Below are 21,433 nucleotides of genomic sequence, written 5' to 3' on the forward strand. Positions count from 1 at the left end.
CTGCCATACCTATTTGTCATATGCAAATATAGGATGGAACTACCCACAAATAGTGACAGTTATATTTCTGTGATGTTATTTTAGCACCGTGTTCATTGAGCAGGTTACATGGTCTCTCAAAGTTCTCAGCACCTCTCTTTTTAATCACTGTTGGTGCATGTAACGGGGCAGCATATTTGCTAATTTGAAAAAGCTTATCAGCATCTTGTTTGGAATTCTGTAGCACTCTGGGCTGCATCATGTACCTCTTCCTCTAGTCTAATATGACAGACAAAATAATTAGGTGCAGTAATTGGTAGGATTGAAAAGGAAATGAAACAATTCTCATCTTTATCACAGTGATCCCAGGGAGTGGCACAATAAAACAATATGAAACCATTACAAAACAATATGCCATAAATCAATATTCAGTGAAACCATAAAAGCACAGATAACAAATACTCAGGAACCAGGACAGCAAAAACGACAAGATGCCTGGGCAAATAGGTCTTCAGTTGGCGGCAAAACTTATCAGAGTTGGCATCAGCTGTCTCTTAGAAAGGACATTCCATAACCTGGGTGCCACCATGGTTATAGCAGTTTAGGGGACTTGCAATGTTTTGCATACATGATCTTGCTATATTCACACCCACCCTGTAAGGTGGGTTGGCATTATGATATCTTGGAGTGACTGAAAGAATGGTAGATTGCTTGAGGCTGCCTTGGGGGTTCAGGCAGGGGCAAGATCTGAACTAGGGACTTCCTGATTCACAGCTCTGTCTCTTCCACTACAGCACACCAGCTCCTTGCATTTGTTGGATTTCTCCCTTATAATTAATATCACAATAAAGCTAAATATCTCACCAGATTGATCCATAGTTAAATGGAAATCGAACCAGCCCTTTCTTCAGTCTGCTCTCTAACCAGATGGAATGCTGTTAGGATTTAATACAAGGCCCAAGACAGACTATTCTATAGCCTCCTGTGTGCAGCACTACCTTTGAGGGGATTTCTTGTACTAATGCCCCCCTCATCCCTGCCTGAGCAGTGTGTGGCTGGGCAAAGCTGTAGATATGCACTGCTATATGGAAGGTATAGATTGGATCACACCCATCATATTAATTACGTACTCAAGAGTTCAGCATATGAGATCATGACCCCGTTTGCTGGAGAACAGAATTTCATAGGAATGTTCTCACATCCTTAGTAAAGTCAGAGAGCATGTATGCAACAATATTGCATCAAGCCAAATTGAAAGATTGTTTAAAACATGATGAAAATGTTGTTTTTAAAGAAAAGCAATGATGATTATGGAAAAAAAATTCCAGGAGCAAGTCATATACAATGCACATGTCTGTTCTGTATATCTAACTTTTATATCAATGGCAGGCTGGAATCATCGCTTAAAGTAAAGTCAAATGTCCATTTTTCAGATTTAATTAAGACATCATTTTGATGAAGGCTAGGCTAACATAAACAAGTTAGAGAAGCGGAATATGAAAAATGAACTGAACACGAAACCTGGAATGAGTTTGTATGCCTGAATTGCATGACTGGAGCAGAAAATGATATGAGCCCCGACATTCACTTACAAGGGAGTTTTGTTGTGCAAAAAACATAAAGAAGGAAAATATCAAAAGTATTTGGCAAACACCCACGAGAAATGAACTTGTAGAAGTTAAACTAAAATTCTCTAAAACTGTGGTTTTCAAATTTTCTGCCTTAATGGATCCCTTTCCACACTAGCATACTGTACTTGCTGGGGAACTTTTGCATGATGCAAAGGATTCTGGGAAATGTTCTAGGCTAGGGCACCCATCAAGTTTGCAAGGAGTTTCAGCAGTCAGCCTTGTTGTGCTCAACCTACGCACGAGAACCAAACCAGAAATTCCCCTGCAGCTGCATGCAATATATTGGGCTCTTCCAAGGGGGAACCTGCAGTACTACACACACCTGGAAGTAAGTCCATCAGAGAGGAGATAAGCATAAGATTGCACTGCAAGCTACTATTCCATAGACACTGAAAATCCTGAATCCTGCTCCACCCAACCCTAGAAGATGCAACAGCACACATGCTTGGTTGTTATTCAATGAACAAGCCAGCATTTGTCTGAATATGTGAGCAGGGGTGAACATAGGGGCTGGCCAGAAGGTGTGAAAAAAATGCATCTTTGCACTCTGACTCAGAGGAGCCTCGGTGTCCCTTTCTATGTGAGGAGGTATTCCAGAAACTTCTTCCCAGCCAGGAGAGAAATAATCAGAACACACAGACATCATAAAGACCAAGTGACATGTGATGCAAGAGATTTTCCTTTTTTTAAAAAAACCACATTTATTGGTTTTTCAATTGATTTACAGCCATCCTTTTCACACACGTTAACATTTACAATAAATATTTGAGATCTCTCAACATTACACCATTGAACATGTATGTGTAAACAAAAAAGGAAAATAAAAATTATGTTACTTATCTACTTGTTGTGTTTTTACTTCCTTCCACCTCTTACTTGGGTCCATAGAATTCTGTGTTGTATGCCTTTCCAATTATAGCTAATCTTCTGTTTACCATCTGTTCCACAGTTTCTACTAGTCGTCTTTACAAGAGACATTCTAGCCCAGTCAAGATTTTTAAATCACCGCAGTAATCTTTCAGACATTTTTTACAATTACTCCAATTGTTGTTACATTTTTGGTACTCTTGGTCTCTTAACCGCCCTGTCAGCTTGTCCATCTCCATGTATTCCATCAGCTTCCCTTGCCAGTCCCTCTTCATGGGAATTTGGTCTCCTTTCCAGTTTTGTGCTACCAATACTTTCGCTGCCGTGGAGGCATGCATGAATAATCTCATCCCCAATGATTCCTAAAAGGAAAGCTTCTGGCTTTTTGGAAAATGTTAATTTAAACATCTTTTTTAACACATTATAGATTGTATCCGCAGAATTCTATCCTTTTTTTTTTTTTACATCTCCACCATGCATGATACATTGTTCCTACTGCTTCGTTACATTTCCAGCACAAATCTGAATTTTATTAGGTGTTAAATACCCGTTTCTTAGGTGTTAAATACTAGCAGAAAAGACCTTCATATAATTTTCTTTAAGGGTATAGCATGCTGTGAATTTGAGATCTTCCTTCCACAGTTTTTTCCATGCTGAAAGTTGAATGTTATGGCCTATATCCATAGCCCATTTTACCATAACTGACTTATCCTCCTCTTCTTTTACTGACCAGTCTAACAGAATTTTGTACATTCTGGAAAGCGTTTTTACCTCATTATAGATCACCTCCTTTTCAAATCTTGAAAACTCTGTTGCAAAGCCTTTCTTTTTATCTTGCCTAAAAACCTCATGTAGTTGGTGGTATTGTATCCAGCCTGTCAATCTGCCTCTGATTTCCTTAAAATTATTAAGTTTTAATTGATTACCTTCTTCAATTCGTAAATCTTTACAGGTTCCCCAGTCATGCTCCACATTTATTTTTTTAATTGTCATGGCCTCCGATGGCGACAACGACCAGGGTATTTTTTGTTCCAGAATATCCTTATATTTTACCCATACCGAATATAACGATCGTCTTACCACATGATTCATGAGCTCTCTGTGTACTCTCGCCTTTCCATAACATAGGTAGGCATGCCACCCAAATCGGTTGTTGAAACCCTCTAAATCTAGCAGATCTGTATTTTTCAAGATTATCCACTCTTAGATCCAAGAAAGGCATGCAGCTTCATAATACAATTCTAAATTTGGCAGAGCAAAATCACCTCTTTTTAAATATCAGTTAATAACTTATGATTAATTCTATGCCTTTCCCCCGATGCAAGAGATTTTCCATAGTGCACGTGTGAGGCAGATTCCACCCCAACTTGCTTGGCAGCTCTAATATCTGCAAATATAACTCCCAGACAGTAATGTAAGATGTGAGAACTGAGAAATATTATCCCAATTGGGAACAACTAATCATTCAATGTTACAGGAATCTTGTTCTAGCTGGGATAAAATTAGCTTCTAATGGAAAAGGATCTAGGAGTCTTGGTTGACCACAAACTTGACATGAGCCAACAGTGTGACGCGGCAGCTAAAAAAGCCAATGCAATTCTGGGCTGCATCAATAGGAGTATAGCATCTAGATCAAGGGAAGTAATAGTGCCACTGTATTCTGCTCTGGTCAGACCTCACCTGGAGTACTGTGTCCAGTTCTGGGCACCACAGTTCAAGAAGGACACTGACAAACTGGAATGTGTCCAGAGGAGGGCAACCAAAATGGTCAAAGGCCTGGAAACGATGCCTTATGAGGAACGGCTAAGGGAGCTGGGCATGTTTAGCCTGGAGAAGAGGAGGTTAAGGGGTGATATGATAGCCATGTTCAAATATATAAAAGGATGTCACATAGAGGAGGGAGAAAGGTTGTTTTCTGCTGCTCCAGAGAAGCGGACACGGAGCAATGGATCCAAACTACAAGAAAGAAGATTCCACCTAAGCATTAGGAAGATCTTCCTGACAGTAAGAGCTGTTCGACAGTGGAATTTGCTGCCAAGGAGTGTGGTGGAGTCTCCTTCTTTGGAGGTCTTTAAGCAGAGGCTTGACAACCATATGTCAGGAGTGCTCTGATGGTGTTTCCTGCTTGGCAGGGGGTTGGACTCGATGGCCCTTGTGGTCTCTTCCAACTCTATGATTCTATGAAAAGGTTTGAAATTTTGGACTCAATAAGCATATTTAAGTTATTTTCTTTCTGACTTAATGAAGGGAATGTAACACACTGCAGCAGCATCCATAATTAGCAGCTTCTCTGAGGCTGTAGTAAGCAAGAACATTCAATGTTTCAGTGATCAAGAATACTACAGTTTATGTGTGTGTGCGTGCACATGTGTGATACATACATCTCTATAGGCTTTTATTACTTTTCATTGTTCTTGTTCGGATGGAAGTATTTAGTTCCTGTTCACATGGTTACACAAACCTATCAGCAAAGTGGCACTGAAAAGCTAAAGGATGCTTTATCTTATGAATTGGGATTGGTTTAAGAAAAGAAGACCATTAATTCTTGTTGATTTTTGACATATCTTGGTAATAATATATAGGGTTGTAACCTGTAGGGTTGCCACCCATCCCTAGAAAAAGTGTGATCATCCATTTTTGGAGAAAAGTATCCCCTATCCTGTTTAGACTTCAAACAGGTTGGCTTTTTTCATGTACTCAAGCTCATCTTCATCCTCAAAAGTATGAAGGCTGAGCCCAGTGGGAGGAGGAGAGCGAGAACTTGAGCGGGAGCTTGTGCAGGCAGAGGAGGGCCAAGAGCGAGAGTCATGGCAGGAGGCAGGAGGAGGAGTTTGCGAGGTCAGAGAGTGGGTCACAGAGATTGAGAGAGTGGGGTGGCAGTACACAGGACTGCCACTGTGGTGTCTCAGGTTTTGCGTAGGCAGAGGGGGCTAGGTGGGACTTGGAGAACGAGAGGTTTGCATGGACCAGGTGGAGAATGGGAGTGGGGTGGGGGGGTTGAGTGGGAAAGAGTTTTTACTTGGGCAGAGATGGGTGGATCAGAGATGGAGACTTGGAGTCAGAGCATGCAAGAGAGTAACAGATTACTTTGAGGTAATTTTAGCCCCCCATTCCCCCCTCACCTATCTCATATTTTGCCCTACCTGTCCATTATTTTGCCCGACCAAAGGTGGCAGCCCTAACTCAGAGCAGAACTATTGAAATTAATGAGCAGAATTAACTTAGGTCTATTTTTTATTGGATCTACTTTGAGTAGTTGTGTGCAACCCCCCACTCCCCTCTACAGGATCAGGTGTCCCCCCAGAGCAGCACACAGGAGAAAGAGATGGGGGTCCATGCCATCTAGCAAGCAAAAATGCTTGCACTAATTTAACAATCAGAAGAGGGCAACATTGAATTCTACACTTATATAGTATTGATGCATTTTGGAATAGTATAATATTTAGGTCAAAGCACTTGTTCTTTCCAGAGCCCTGCAAATATATAATAATAATAATAATAATAATAATAATAATAATAATAATAATTTCATTATTTATACCCCATCCATCTGGCTGGGTTTCCCAGCCACTCTGGGCGGCTCCATATGCAGACGGGACGAGGGTGGAGGCCTGATGCTGTTTCAGGTCTCGGTGCATTCAGGCCTGAAGTGAGAATGGGACCAGGCCCAGTTCCAAAGCTGGGTTCAGACTCAACCACTTCAGACTGTAATTCAAAGCTGATGTTATCCTCCATTGTCAGATAAATAAATTGATAAAGATTAACAAATACCCCTGCACATAGAAAAGTAGCATGCCAGAGAGGCTGGGCTAGAACTCCTTGATTTGCTGGCTTGCAATGTGTGGTGATTCCCTCCTCCCAGAGCAACATCCAATCATGTGAGCGTATATTAGCAATTACAGCCCACCCCCATTTACTACCTCAATGAGAATCAGGCTTTTGCAATTACCGGTATGCTTAGATAATATTCATTTAGCTTGAGGAGATGCATCTCCAGCAACTAACATAGAGAAAGCTGTGACACACTTCTCGTGCTTTAGCCATTTGTATTGGCAAAAATTTTTTTTTTAAAATGAAGGAGTGGATTATACAAGGAACAGAATTAGGTGGTTGTTTCCCTGGAGGATGCCACACCAGCCTGCAGTTGATGGGGCTGAATATTTGAATGATTCCCAGAGGGGGTGGGCAATAAACCCTTATGCACATGGAAATCAGCATGCAAAGGAAATACTAGCCAAAACTTAGCACTGACAAGATAGTTTTCTATATGCAGAGAATGATTTGGTGAAACATTCAGACGTGCAGCCTTCATCCCTTGCAAGGTGAAGTGGGAAAGTCCAGGAGAAGCCTGTGGTGGTACGAACTGATCCTAAGATACCAAAATCAAGGGTTTAAGGTAATTTGTAATAATATGTAATTTATAATGATGCATAGACCACTGTGGACCCCTCAAGTCAGGCTGGATGTCTCAGAGCAATCCGTGGCTGGTGAGGAGCATTCTTGGGTGGCAGGGGGAGAGTGGGGCACTCCAGCTAAGCAGGCCCAGCCCCACTGACACTAGGGATAGACGAAGGCTGGAGCGACCCCCTCTCCCCTCCCCACTGGTCACCATGATGCACAAGGGATGTTCGTTTGACTACCCCTAGTTTCAAACACCCATAAAAAGCTTGACAGGCTAATAAAATATCTCTAGTTCATTGCACTACTTCTACTTGTTTTATCTTTATTTTCACTTGCCCCATCCAAAGGCCAAATTAATTCAATAAAATAATTCTTCCTAGTTACAGTTCAGACTCAAACAATTTGGGCTGGATCTAAATGAAGTTAAAAACCCTTAACTCCACTGAAACCACCATTAAGTCTCAGCACGAGCACTGCTGAAAGAAATTCTAATTTCTTCTTCTTCTTTGACTTTATCCCCAAGGGGAGCATTTTGTCAAATATTCTCAGATATTTTTGCGTGTTTTTTAAAAACACAACTACCGTATTTTTTGCTCTATAAGACTCACTTTTCCCCTCCTAAAAAGTAAGGGGAAATGTGTGTGCGTCTTATGGAGCGAGTGCAGGCTGCGCAGCTATCCCAGAAGCCAGAACAGCAAGAGGGATTGCTGCTTTCACTGCGCAGCGATCCCTCTTGCTGTTCTGGCTTCTGTGATTCAGAATATTTTTTTTCTTGTTTTCCTCCTCCAAAAACTAGGTGCGTCTTGTGGTCTGGTGCGTCTTATAGAGCGAAAAATACAGTAGATAAAATTCTGAAATGCCTTGTCCCAGGCAAGCTGTGCTGGAGAAGGAATTAAAGATGGAGGACCTGGCCAGAGAGAAGTGCCTGTCCCTGTCACTACCTGCCTAACTTCAGAAGGCGGGGGGGGGGGGCTGTGATAAATTGGATATTGGAGGTTGGCAAATAGTGCGTCTGAAGTGGCCGTGTGGCCTTAAAACAAAGGAGTTCCGTAGAAGACAGGGCTTTCTTGGTAGAATTTTTTTTTTAAAACCTACTACATGGTCAGAATTAAACACTGTGGAACTTTCAAATGCAAACTTTTATTTTTGGTATGAACCAATGTTAGCATGTTTTGCTATTTAATGTTAAAAGAAGAAGAAGCATTTTTATTTGTTACAGGCCATGCACCCCATATTAAAGGGTGCTATACATTCCCTTCATTTGTGAAGTCTGTTCACCATGTTTGCCCTACAATATATTTTGGGTTTTGAGCCCTTTCTAACATTTCATTTTTCAGCCGGTATATTTTTCCAGTACTGGAGCTCTGCTTTTTTAAAGTCCTACCTAGAAAATTTTCAGTTACATCATTTGCACAAATATGTTGTTGTTAACATTGAAAAACCTCTTTGCTTGCAGTTGTATATTTTATTTGGCTAAAAAAGGTGCCCATGTCTAATACATCACATGGCCCTTTGGTGATACTATTTAAGCTAGGAATTCCAAAACTCACAAATACCGAATAGCCAAATGTTCCAAAGCTCTCCTCGTACCCTAAACATGCAATATATCTCCTCCTTCTCCAAACAGAAATAGATTTCTCTCTGATTGGTTTGATAAATTTGACCCAAGATTTCCATTTGGAGTTATTGGAGTTCCTACTGTTTTTCTGTGTGTTGGTGGGCCAACCCTAATCGCCCACATCTCCCAGGGAGACCATAAATTATGGCAATGAGATGGAGCTTTGTATTCCTTCTGCTCAGAAGAAGGCAAATCTGCAGCGGCATTATTTTGACAGCCCTGAATTTAATTCATTGTTTTATGACAGATGGGGAAAGTGTACATGCTCATAGTACTGATTTATGATCATTTGGGTCTGGAGGATTCTATAATTTGCAAGTAATGTGAAAACAGATGGATAGACAGACACTAAAGTGCAGGCTGACCTGTACATTCTCACTGTTCATTCCAAATGGCATCCATATGGCCCAAACCTCATTCAAGGAGATCTTCATTAGCAGACTTGGAGGTGGTTTCCCCCCCGCCCCACATAAAACCGGGTTCATATATTGTTGAGAGGACATTAATGATGTCTGATTTGTGGGAGTTTAATTAATGAAGCCCAGTGTGTCCTAAACTTGTCAGAGTGGAAGCACATAGTTTTAAAATGGTGTGCTGTATGCAAATTCATGTCTTTAATCCCCAATGGCTGGTTATTAAAAAGCAGCTTTGGGAGGGAACAATTTTTGCTGGAAAAGCAGTAGGGAAGGGTTTATTCAACTCTTTTCCCTGCTTTTTCCCCGGAACTCTCCACCCTGCTCCCTTCCTCCTATGTATGTGGTAGTCCGTGGTTGTAATGAAAAATATTTGTGGGATGAAAGCAACTGTGTGTGTTTAGGGATGGATGAGATTACAGCAGAAAAGTGGCATGGGAGGAAAAGGCTGTGCACCACCTCCCCACTCTCATTTCTCACTGAAAACCATCTCCCCCGGAAGTTGCTTTTTGTTGCAAGAAGTCTCTGCTTGCGTTTAAACTTTAAATAGATGTGCTTGCATGCAGCACACAGTTTGAATAGCCCATTGGGCTATTCACTGCCCACATTTCTGTGGGAATTACTGTTCTGACTGTGTCTCCTCAGCGCAGTGACTCATGCAGAGATTCACTCAGTAGCCTCCTCTGAAGCCAGGCAATTCTGCCGTGTGACTTTGGATTGAGAAACAGAATGATCCCCAAACAGAGAAAAATGGTCAAATTACCCCACCTCAGTGGAGGCAGATGAGAAAGAGGCAAAGCCAGAGCACTGAAACAAGCAGCGATGGAGAGCAGAGCTTACATGCTGAGGAAGGGATCTAGTTCAGCGGCAGAGCTTCTTCCTTGCATGCACAAGGTCCCAGGCTCAATCCCAGGTGGGGCTGTGAGAGCATCCCTGCCTGAAACTCTGGACAGCTACTGCCAGGCTGTGTAGAGTCTGTAGACGATACTGAGATAGATGGACCAATGCTCTCGATTCGAGATAAGGCAGTTTCCTACTTCTATGTTTATAGAATCATAGAATCATAGAGTTGGAAGAGACCACAAGGGCCATCGAGTCCAACCCCCTGCCAAGCAGGAAACACCATCAGAGCACTCCTGACATATGGTTGTCAAGCCTCTGCTTAAAGACCTCCAAAGAAGGAGACTCCACCACACTCCTTGGCAGCAAATTCCACTGTCGAACAGCTCTTACTGTCAGGAAGTTCTTCCTAATGTCTAGGTGGAATCTTCTTTCTTGTAGTTTGGATCCATTGCTCCGTGTCCACTTCTCTGGAGCAGCAGAAAACAACCTTTCTCCCTCCTCTATGTGACATCCTTTTATATATTAAAATTGAATAAATTGTTAGATTCACAGACTTTTAAACTTTTAATTAACTAAAATGGTTTCCTTGGGTTAGCCTGGCAGCATATGTATATGTGAGTTTGTTTATAAGACTATCTTTGAACTACCAAGTCATTAAAAATATATTGTGGTGGTGTACAATAAAATCATTAAAACATAATGAAATATAGAACAAATCACCAACAAAGAATCAAATTGTGTACACGCACACACAGAGATCTACTAGTGCTTATAAAAAATTCACATGGCCAGCATCACCTTAAAATAGGCTTCTCTTCTTTTCTCTCCCACAGGGAAATAATGTGTTATCTTTAGAAAAAGGAAACCTTTGGAACTGTTACCCAGTGTGCAAATGAATGCAAATTTAACCACCAGATTAATTCACTAAACTCATACAATTGATTAGCTGCATGGCAGAACCAATTCAGAGGCCAGCAGATGTGTGTTTTGGATCCCCTCGGGGCCTCAGATTTCAATGGCACCCTGTGCGATGCCAAAATTCATTGACCCTCTGCCTCTAGCACTCCAGGGCAACCAAACCAGTTGTGTTCCCCATAATCTGCCTTTGGCCACCTGCGCCTGCGGAAAGCATGGGTCGTTCTCACCAGCAGTAGTTAGCAGCCATGAATCCACCAGAATTTACACCAGTCCAGAAGAGGGATCCAATTCAGGCCCTTCTGCTGTATTAACTTGGAGATGTTACAGCAAAAAAAGGGGGGGGGGAATACGCAGAGGCATCCATAGGCTCCCTTGTGCCCTTGGCAAGAGGTTGTGTCAGCGCCTGCCCCCCCCCGCATCCCTTGCACCCTTGGCAAGGAGATGTCGGCTGTCCGGAGCAATGGAGAAGTGCCCCAGGGAGTGTACAGACAGGTGAGTGGGCAGGCAGCTTCCTAGCCAGAGTGGAGGGGCATGGTTTTTGCACCTCCCCTGGGCTTGCACCCAGGGCTGGCCAACCCTGCCAACCCCGAGGTTCACCCCTGGAACACCCCACTTTCTGTTCCAACTGCCACAAGCTGTCAGGGCAGAAGTGGCTCCCAGTCCTCCTCAGCCCCTCCTTGGATTGCTCTAGCCCTTACTTCTGTGTAGAAATGTACTGGCTTCAGCTGTTCTTGGATAATTTCTTAAAATACACCCACCCACCTGCTTGTGATCTTATTCTTAACATCTTGCAACTCATGGTCACTTTGAATGAGACTTCTTTTTAGGGATTGTTGACATAGAGGGGTAGTATCTCTCCTAAAGATGTTCCAGGCCTAAATTTTAAGCATTTCCAAAACAGTAATTTTCTAGTCTTTTTGCGTATGGAGATGCAAGGAAAAACCTGGAGGCTGCCTTCTTTCCAGTTGTTTAGTAAGAAGGAACCTTCCTCTGCCACCCACTGTTTTGGCACTGAGTGCAAATATACTGAGATGATTGACAACCATATGGGCACCTGGCATGTATTAATTTTATTTTATTACAGTATTTGCTAAATGAAATCAAATATTTTGCTACTTGTGTTACATTTTTTTCTGTTTTGCATTAACTTGCAACATTGTTGTCTCCACCACAACTTCCCCAGAGCTTCTATTTTCATCTAATGCCCTAAGATTATTGTTTTTTCCTTTTGGAAATGACGCCAAGTCTAAAGGTTGTGATCTTCTAAATTAAAATGCCTTTCAACAGTTTGTTCAAGCTTGTTTGTTGTGATTGCTGACTTGTGCTGATTTATGAACGGGGTATCTGAAGTCCCGTTCCTCCCACCCCACTCCAACGTACTGCATTTAGGATCTCTAGTCCTTTCAGAATTCTTCAAGTTTCAGCGCCCTTGTTTTTCTGGCTCTCTAGGGCACATGTGGGGAACTTTTGGCCCTCCTGATCCTGCTGAATGACAACTATCATCATCCCTGCCCATTGGCCAGGCTTGCTAGGGCTGATGTGAGTTGCAGTTCAGCAACATCTGGAGGGTCATGGGGAAGGAGCAAAGTCTCAGTGCAGGCTCAGGGTGCAGTCTATTTTCTTTCTAGCTTGAAAGCATTTCCGGTTCACGCCTAATATTTGCTTGACACAATGTCATCTAACTTCCCCACAAACAAATCAGGAAGAAAGCTCAACAAATAGGTCACCTGGTGGTGACTGAGGACTCTGCCTACAACCCACTACAAACCATTCTCTGCCCCCACCAGGGGACCATTAAACTCTGCCCCCCCCCGGTGAGTCTCTATCCCACTGATTTACCAGGCATCACTTGCTACCTCAAAAGAACCTCCTTTCTCCCTCACCCCCCCCCCGATATGAGCCTGTTGCTACTAGGGAGAGGACCTTTTCTGTGATGGCACCCAGATTCTTGACAGCTCTCCCAAGAGACACCCACCTGACACCTGCTTTGAAGCAACTGCAGCAACAGGCAAAGATCTTTTTGTTTCTCTCCAGCCTTTAAAATATCCTAAGCTCTCTAAGGGGACAATTCTATGCTCCCTGGAAGGGTGGCTAAGGGGCCATAGCGGGCTGTGGATTTCCCACTCCAATGGCAGAGCAGGACATCCAAGGGAGCAGAGAGTTTCACTGCCAGAGGGAGAAACAGCAGCATCTCCTCTGTAGGGGAAATTGCATCTGGGTGGGGCTTCTTAATCAGGAAAATGATATAGAAAGGGTTACCTTCACCTCCTCAGCACTGCATGTCACAGTCCACAACAACAAGAACAAGAGAAGTGATAAAGGATATTTCAAGAAGAATCTCAGAAGCATCTCAGTTGCACTAGATCAGCCCCTTGGGTCTGTGACATATTCCAGAATACACATCCCTTCTGGTAAGGGTAAGGTCACACAACAGACCTCCGACCAAGTCTCACTCCCACTTACTTCAATGGGTGTTTTGCCGGCTGAAAGATGGTTGAGTCAAATGTTCCATCATTAACAGTCAGAGTGCAAATAAATTATTTTTTCCTTGACAAGTGGAGTTGGAGTTTATAAAATGGGTTCACTGAATCAGAAAGATAGTTAGGGAGAACTGGAAGTAAACCAGGAGGGCAAGTCAGCTGTGATCAATCTGGCTGTTGTTAAGAGACATGAAGTACTCATCAGAAGATCTTTGGAAAATTGCACCTGAAATATGATGACTGCTTTGCTTTGCTGGGGCACATTGTGGTATTTTTTATGGGAGATTAAGGGTAGAAAAAAAATACTTTTTTTGCAAGTTACAATTTCAGCAGGGAAAAAAACCTATGTCATCACCTCTGATGTATCACTCTACTAGAATGATTTGCAAGTGTGTATCTCTTGTTCATTTTCTTTTGTCTCGTTTGCTTCACCTGCTAGTGAATTTCCCATCAGGTAGTGAGGAGATTTCACCCCTCCCATATCCAAGAATCTCCTGATGAGTCTGCTGATTCTCCAGAGAGGAGGAGCAGTGTTCTGCTCTCTACTTATTCTGCTCCAGCACCACATCAAAGAGTCAGTCAGTCAATCAGTGTGTTGGAGAGAGAGAGACTGAGTGTTAGAGATCGTGTGTATAGATAAGGTTGCTGCTAAGAGCAGCTGCAGACACTCAGTGCAGTGCAGCATTCTTTATGCTTAGACCTCATTTAGCTCTGTATATAGTTTGTATGACAGTTGTAGATAGAATAAAGTTATTCTACAGAGCTGCTCTCCAAGTCGTTTATACTCTGCTATACTCTGCTATACTCTGCTGTGTGACGACTGTCTACTTGTGGAAGTGAATCCGGTGCTCACAGCTCTGAGCTGTGAGTCCACGGCACTTTGACCTGTTCCTGTGCAGAAGGTGGTCTCTGGAAGTGCTACCCAGCTCGCCTGGCCCAGTCGGGGCTGAAGTGCATGAGTCCAGTTGGTGGTACTGGCTCAAGGGCGATGCTGACAGGTAGGGCCAGGAGCATTAGTCAGGAGGGAAGAACCGTTAGTCTGGGGCAGGGCTTAGGGCAGAAGAAAAATTTCACTCCACCAACCTTATGCCAATATACCAACAAAATTCAGTGAAAGCCAGTGAGTTTGCTCCGATTTATTTATTTATTTAATTATTTATCTATTTATTGGGGACGCGGGTGGCACTGTGGTCTAAACCACAGAGCCTAGTACTTGCTGATTAGAAGGTTGGCGATTCAAATCCCCGCGACGGGGTGAGCTCCAGTTGCTTAGTCCCAGCTCCTGCCAACCTAGCTGTTCGAAAGCACGTCAAAGTGCAAGTAGATAAAGAGGTACTGCTCCGGCGGGAAGGTAAACGGCGTTTCCGTGAGCTGCTCTGGTTCGCCAGAAGCGGCTTAGTCATGCTGGCCACATGACCTGGAAGCTGTCTGTGGACAAACGCCGGCTCCCTTGGCCAGTAAAGCGAGATGAGCGCAGCAACCCCAGAGTCGGTCATGACTGGACCTAATGGTCAGGGGTCCCTTTATCTTTACTATTTATTGCTGTTATTTATACCCGGCCTTTCAGCACACAAATCCTTCTGACACAGCTTACAAATAACACTGGAAGTTATTAATAAAATCACACTTAATAATATAAAAATAAGGAACTCTCTGTGGCGTGAAACAGGCCAGGTCATGTGCCTGTTGTTCCTCCCGCCTGCCTTCCTCTCTCCATTGGAATCCTTTCCACAAGGCCAGCAGGTGGCAGGAGGCCCAGCGAAAACAGAGCCTGGGGAATTCTTCACCTCCACCTCTCTGCCTCTGTCCAGCTGGAACAGGAGCCGGTGCCTGGGATTATCCCTTCTTGCTTCCCTCTCCTTCCAAAATGTACATTCTGCTTTCCAATCTGTGGATGGTCCAAGGCAGCTTACAGAGTAAATGCTCAAAACCATCAAAAATGTATTAAAGCCACTTTAAACTTTTTGCAGGCAGGGTTACAGAATAAAACAAATCCAAAACTAGTTAGCCAAACAAATTAAAACACTTGCTGGAATATATACACTTTTTAGCAGTCAAGAAACAAAAGTCAACAGGGCGAATGCCAGATGGATTGACCCAAGCAGGGAATTCCGTCATGACCTTTATGGAGCCACAGAGAGCAGGCGCATGGTGGTCAGGGACAGAGCAGGACATGGCTCCTGCCACTTTCATAGTTGTCGCTTAGGGGATGAGCCCCTCTGCTAGAGAAGCGTTAAAGGAGCAGCAGCCCTGCTCCCTTTTGCACCTGGCACCACCCTACTCTCACATACAGTGACTGCAAGGCTTGTAGTATTTTTAATGCTGCTGTGATTATTGTGAGCCACTTTGTGAGCTCATCATTTGTTGTTGGAAAAGTGGAATACATCTTGTGGGGATGGATTTAAATACTAGGAGAGGATATACAGTGGTACCTCGGGTTAAGTACTTAATTCGTTCCAGAGGTCCGTTCTTAACTTGAAGCACCACTTTAGCTAATGGGGCCTCCCACTGCCACCGCGCCGCTGCTGCGTGATTTCTGTTCTCATCCTGAAGCAAAGTTCTTAACCTGAGGTACTATTTCTGGGTTAGCGGAGTCTGTAACCTGAAGAGTCTGTAACCCGAGGTACCACTGTATATGGTTTAGATATTATCCTTCCATGCCCACATGAGTGAGATCAGCAGAATACCATCATTTGCAGCTTAAACCTGGAAGCAAAGGTTTATTTAACCTTCTACAATAATAGTCCACGATGCTTGATTTCCCTGGTATTATCCCTTTTCTCTCCCTTAAAAGCAATCATCACACAAACATTGTTTTATGAAGAAATAAAAAGTATTTACTTACATAATCTACATCTTGATATAGCAGTTTACTGTAGCAAAAAGAAGGCAGGTTTAAAACTACTAAGTTACAAAAGCCCAAAATTTAAGTTAAAAAATGGTGTCAGGCAGGCAAGTGTGGTCAGCTTGGCTGAAGAAAGACAAGGCGGCCCAGGCAGGCAGAAAGTTTGTAGCTCTACAGCTTCCTGCTAAAGACAGACAAAGGAAGTGATCTCACACAAGTTCTCTCTAGCAAGTTTACAGGAAAACTCTGTGAGCCTCAGCCCCTTCATGCCCCCATCTGGGAAAACATGAATTGTTGGTTTGACTGCAGTAATGTTCCACAAATCAAATCAGATCAAACCACATGTTCCCACCAAGAGTGCCTCAGATTGAGGCATAACTTGCCAAAGATCTTAGAGCAGGGGTCTAGAGCAGGCCGTGGGCTGGTCCACTGTCCCTCAGACCATGTGGTGGGCTGGAATATATTTCGGGGGCGGGGGGGGGGATGAACGAATTCCTGTGCCCCACAAATAACCCAGAGATGCATTTTAAATAAAAGCACACATTCTACTCATGTAAAAACACACTGATTCCTGAACCATCCACGGGCCGGATTGAGAAGGCGATTGGGCCGCATCCGGCCCCCGGGCCTTAGGTTGCCTACCCTGTATTAGAGGGCAGTAGCTTCATAAAGAAGGAGCTGGTCCTTTGGGTATTTAGGGCTTTAAAGGCAGGAACCATTAATCGCTACCTTGTATGGGGCCCAGAAGTGGAATATGTAATCAATGCAACAGAAACAGTAAATAAGTCATACTGTATGTTCCAGAGACATAATGTTATCAAAACTTTAGCAGTAGCATTTTGCACCAACAAAAGTTTCCAAACACTTTTAACAAGCAGCCCTGCACTGAGAATGATATGCTAGTCCAAACAAGACGTAACTAAGGGTTGCTAGTCCTACTCAAGAGTACAGCAGTTTAAATTAATGAAAATGACTAACATTAAGTCCATTAATTTTAAAGTGTCTACTCTGAGTAAAATTTAGTTGGAGACAACAATTTGTCATCGTCACAAGATCTTCCCTCTCTAAAAACGCTGTGCAAGTCTTTAAAGCAGCACCAGTCCCTGCAAAGCGACAGCACACGACCCTTGCAGGTCTCACGTGCTGCTTCTTGCAAGCCAGCTGCAAAAACACACATTTCTGACCTCTGCCCAAGTATGTGGTCATGTTCCACTCATAGTTACCAGCCATCAGAAACCATTGAAGAAGATATGTCTTTTAACTATTTCTACCTATTGAGGAAATATATTACAAATGTCTACGTAGAAGGCCACATTTTAACTTATGTACATGAAAAATGTATGGTGGTGGTTGGCTTTTATGTGGTGAAAACAGAAAGAGATACACTTTATGACTTTTTGTTTTATTCATAAGGTAGTTTATTATTATTATTTGTTAAATAAAGGGCATGTGAAAAAACAGAGCTTGGTTTCTTTCTTCTGGGTAGGACACAAGGTTTCTATAAACTTCCAGGCTCAGCTCCTCATTGAAAGGGCTTAAGTTTTCCCTTTTCTCTCTCCCTCCTTCACTCTCTCTTAATTCATGGGGTCATTAGGGTATTCCCATATAGCTCTAATTGAAGGAACTCATGTTTATTGAGTCATGAGGATTTGTAGTCGCATGCTTCTCCCAGGTAGCCTTTCGATTCTATATGCCCAAGATATGAATTGAGTTAATTCTATTTTACTGTCTGAAATATAGTATTTTGATTAAGAGAAAAGACAGAGCAGATCTTTAAAAAAGCCTTAAATTATGAAGACACTTTTCTGTATGCTGAATTTTTTTATTACTCTTTACAGATGATATTTATAACCCAGCCAGCCATATGTGGTTATAAAGATTTATTATGAGACTGTGGAATAAGTCCTGTTAATGTGTACAGTAAACGTCCGAGGTTTGACTTTGTAAGCCTTGGAGAGTTTTAATAATATGAAGCTATTTTGATAGAATGCCAAGCAGGGTAGAGTTGGAACAGTGCCTTGTATTGACAAGGGGGGAAGGCTATGTGCATAAGTCTGCAGATACGGTGTGTGTGGTTTAGTTGAAAGTGCTGGGAGCGAAACCTGCTTCTCTCTCTCTCTCTCTCTCTCTCTCTCTCTCTCTCTCTCTCCTTGACTGAAGTGATCCTAAATAGCTAGAAAATGGACAGGCTGAAAAATAAAGTGCAAATATTTTTACAGTTCTGAATGTCTGCAATAGACGTCCTATTCCGCAGCCCAACATGCATGTGCTCTGAGATGGAATAGGGGCTGAAGAGCTGTTCACACGCTGGAAGCTCAAAGACACACTGTGTTGCTCCCATTGACATGTCAGAAAGGCTACACAACATGGTGTTGCTCCTCAAAATGAAAAACACCTTTACTGAAAGTGTTCCAGTTCAGTTTCTTAAGTAGCATTCTTAGGCTTGGTGAGTGGGGGGGGGGGGGGGAACGAACGGACTTATTTTTACATGTTAGCATTAATCCTCAACTCACTAAGAGCCCAATTTCTAAATCAAATCATTTGCTTTAAAATAAATTTACATATTTTAGGTATTAATATACAGTGGTACCTCAGGTTACATACGCTTCAGGTTACACACTCCGCTAACCCAGAAATAGTGCTTCAGGTTAAGAACTTTGCTTCAGGATAAGAACAGAAATCGGGCTCCAGCGGTGCAGCGGCAGCAGGAGGCCCATTAGCCAAAGTGGTGCTTCATGTTAAGAACAGTTTCAGGTTAAGAACGGACCTCCGGAACAAATTAAGGACTTAACCCAAGGTACCACTGTATTATTGAAACTGTTTCAGTTACAAAGAAATAAAGTGATGCAAAGAAAAAGAGAAGAAAATAAATTTACATATTGATAAACTTTGATGAAGTGTTTTGAGGATCCTGAAGAAAGTATCAGGCAGCCTCGGCCCTCTGGCTGTTCAGGTCCCTTTGGGTCTCCTCAGATGCAATGATGAGCAAACACTCCCATTTACTCTGCATCAGCTGCACTCCCCCTGTGGTTGAGGGAAGTGGTGTGTACATGACATTTGCCACAATCCATGTCTCTCCTGTACCTATCCTGTCATTTCCTAAGAAATATTGCATTTTGATGCATTTTTTGCTTGAACTAGCTTTGGTCCAATTGAGAAAATGAATGAGCTAGCTGCATTTTAAGCCAGCATCATTTGATGAAAGGGCTCAAGGGCTTATTTAAAAGCCCTGGAGCCAAGAGCTTCAAATGACACTCTACAGGCCATTTAAGCCAAACCCTTGCTTCTTCCGGGTTACAAATGACATTCAGAACATCTTTCGCAGTCAGGGGTTTGGTAGAGGCAGAGTATCAGCCCCAATTTGAGTTAGGCCCAAATGAAAGTTTAGTGGACCCACTTGAATTGAGACTGGTCTCTGCAAGTAACAGATAACATTTTGAGCTTCTCCCTCTCTCCATTATTCACCCAACACATTTTTGTCACATGACTGCCGTAGGGGTGGGACATTTGCATGGGAGACTTGGTGGAGGAGGTGCCTTCTCATTGATTCTCTATTGCAGACACTTCATTTTTCACCAGCTGTGCTCTGAGTGGAAGTAAATTCAGGGGTGAGATTACAGTGGGGAAATTGGCTGGTGGGGAACGGTTAAGTACCCCTCCTCTTTCCTGCTGTTTTTGACTTGCAGTTGTCTTCTCTTCCCTGCATTCATCTTATCTCAGCAAACATGGATTGCACACCCTCCAACATTCCTCAGATGAAAATAGGGACATTCCTTACTCCTCCTCAACTGATCCTCCTTGACCCCCCCCCCCATTTTTGTGCCCCCCCGGCAGAGCATTTCCTATTAGAAGAAAGGCAAGTGCAGCCCCCACCACACCAATGGGAAACACATACCCTCCACTGTCCTGAGACAATTCCCTTAATCACAATTTTATATTATTTTATTCTTTGGCAGATTTACAAAATGAAATGAACACACCAATAAAGGGGCAAGATTAGACGTGGATGCACAAAGCATTTTTTAAAAAATCCAGACTCCTTGCACTGCTCTCCTCGCCCACTTCCTTCCCTCCAAGGATGGCCCTGCTCTCTGCCTGCCCCTCGCATGGGGCGCCTCACACAGGGCTGGCTCTCAGCTGTGCAACCTCTCCTCCTGCTTGCTTGCTTGCTTGCTCTCCAGCAACTGCTGGAGGATTTTTTCATTTGTTTTTTTAAACGGCGTGGGATCCTTTGACTGCAACCTACTCCCCAATATATAGAGAGAGCTATGCTGTCCCAAGCGGGTCTGGTCTAGAGACAGTTTTACAGCTATTCAATAGTGGCCAATGGGGGAGCACAGAGACATGGAGCTTCCCGCCCAACTCCCATCAGCATGCATGGCCAGGGCTTGGGGAGGATGGGAGCTGTAGCCCATCACAACCTGGAGGACACAACATTGACTAACCCTGCACTACAGTGTATCTGGATGCAGCTGGGGTGGGGCAGTGGTCTAATTCAAAGGGTTGGAGGTAGTGGGTTAGCAGCTAAATAATGCTAAGATGTGGACAAGCTCCTGGAAATAATAATAATAGATCTATGAAAATCTGTAAAGGCTGTGTATATTCAGACTAGTCAGGCCCTTTTGGAAAGGAGTCTCAGGTACCTTGGAAGTAAAAATGTCAAATCAGTAGATCCCTTTTCAGTCTATACATCTTGCAGCCTACTTTACCGTATTCCCCAGCTTACAATTTAATAGCTGTTTATGAGTTCCCGTCCAGGAAGAGAGGCATACCTGGAATCGTCTAAATCTGGAAATCCATTTGCTAAATTGGTTTTTATAACAGCGTTTAAGTTGTAGCACAATTAAAACCCTTCAGTTGGCTACTTGCCTTTAACATTAAAACAAATGTGAGTGTAATAAATGTAAAATGAGGTAGACAGGTAAAATTCTTAATAATGTGGGAGGACCCTGAGTGTCATTTCCCCCTTGAAATATACTCGGAGTCACGTAGTGATTTCATGCTCTTTATTGCAGCTTGCAAAACAGTGAATGAATTTCCCACCAAACCTCAGGCTTTATATACATTATTTACACAATGAGTCCCGTCTGATTGGCTGATTCTGCTTCCCTCCTGGAGCCTGATTGGTCTGCTCCTGCAGGCCAATCAGTTCTTGCATTCTAGGATCCTACCTGCCTATTGCTTTTTTTATATATAAGATATTTATTAAGGTTTTTTAAGATATTACAATAAAATAAAATAAAAGAGAAAACAGATATATAACAAAAATACAGAATAAAAAAAATTAAAAAACACATAAATTTTCAATTGCTAATTTTCCTTTAACTTGTTTCCCGGACCTCCTCATACCTCCCTTTTTTGTATTCCACCACAAATTATTAGTTCAGCAAATCCTTACCAATATATTATTACCTATTTATAATCCTTTTTTTTCATAT

The sequence above is a fragment of the Podarcis raffonei genome, chromosome 7 (assembly GCF_027172205.1).
Source record: "Podarcis raffonei isolate rPodRaf1 chromosome 7, rPodRaf1.pri, whole genome shotgun sequence".
NCBI classification, from domain to species: domain Eukaryota; kingdom Metazoa; phylum Chordata; class Lepidosauria; order Squamata; family Lacertidae; genus Podarcis; species Podarcis raffonei.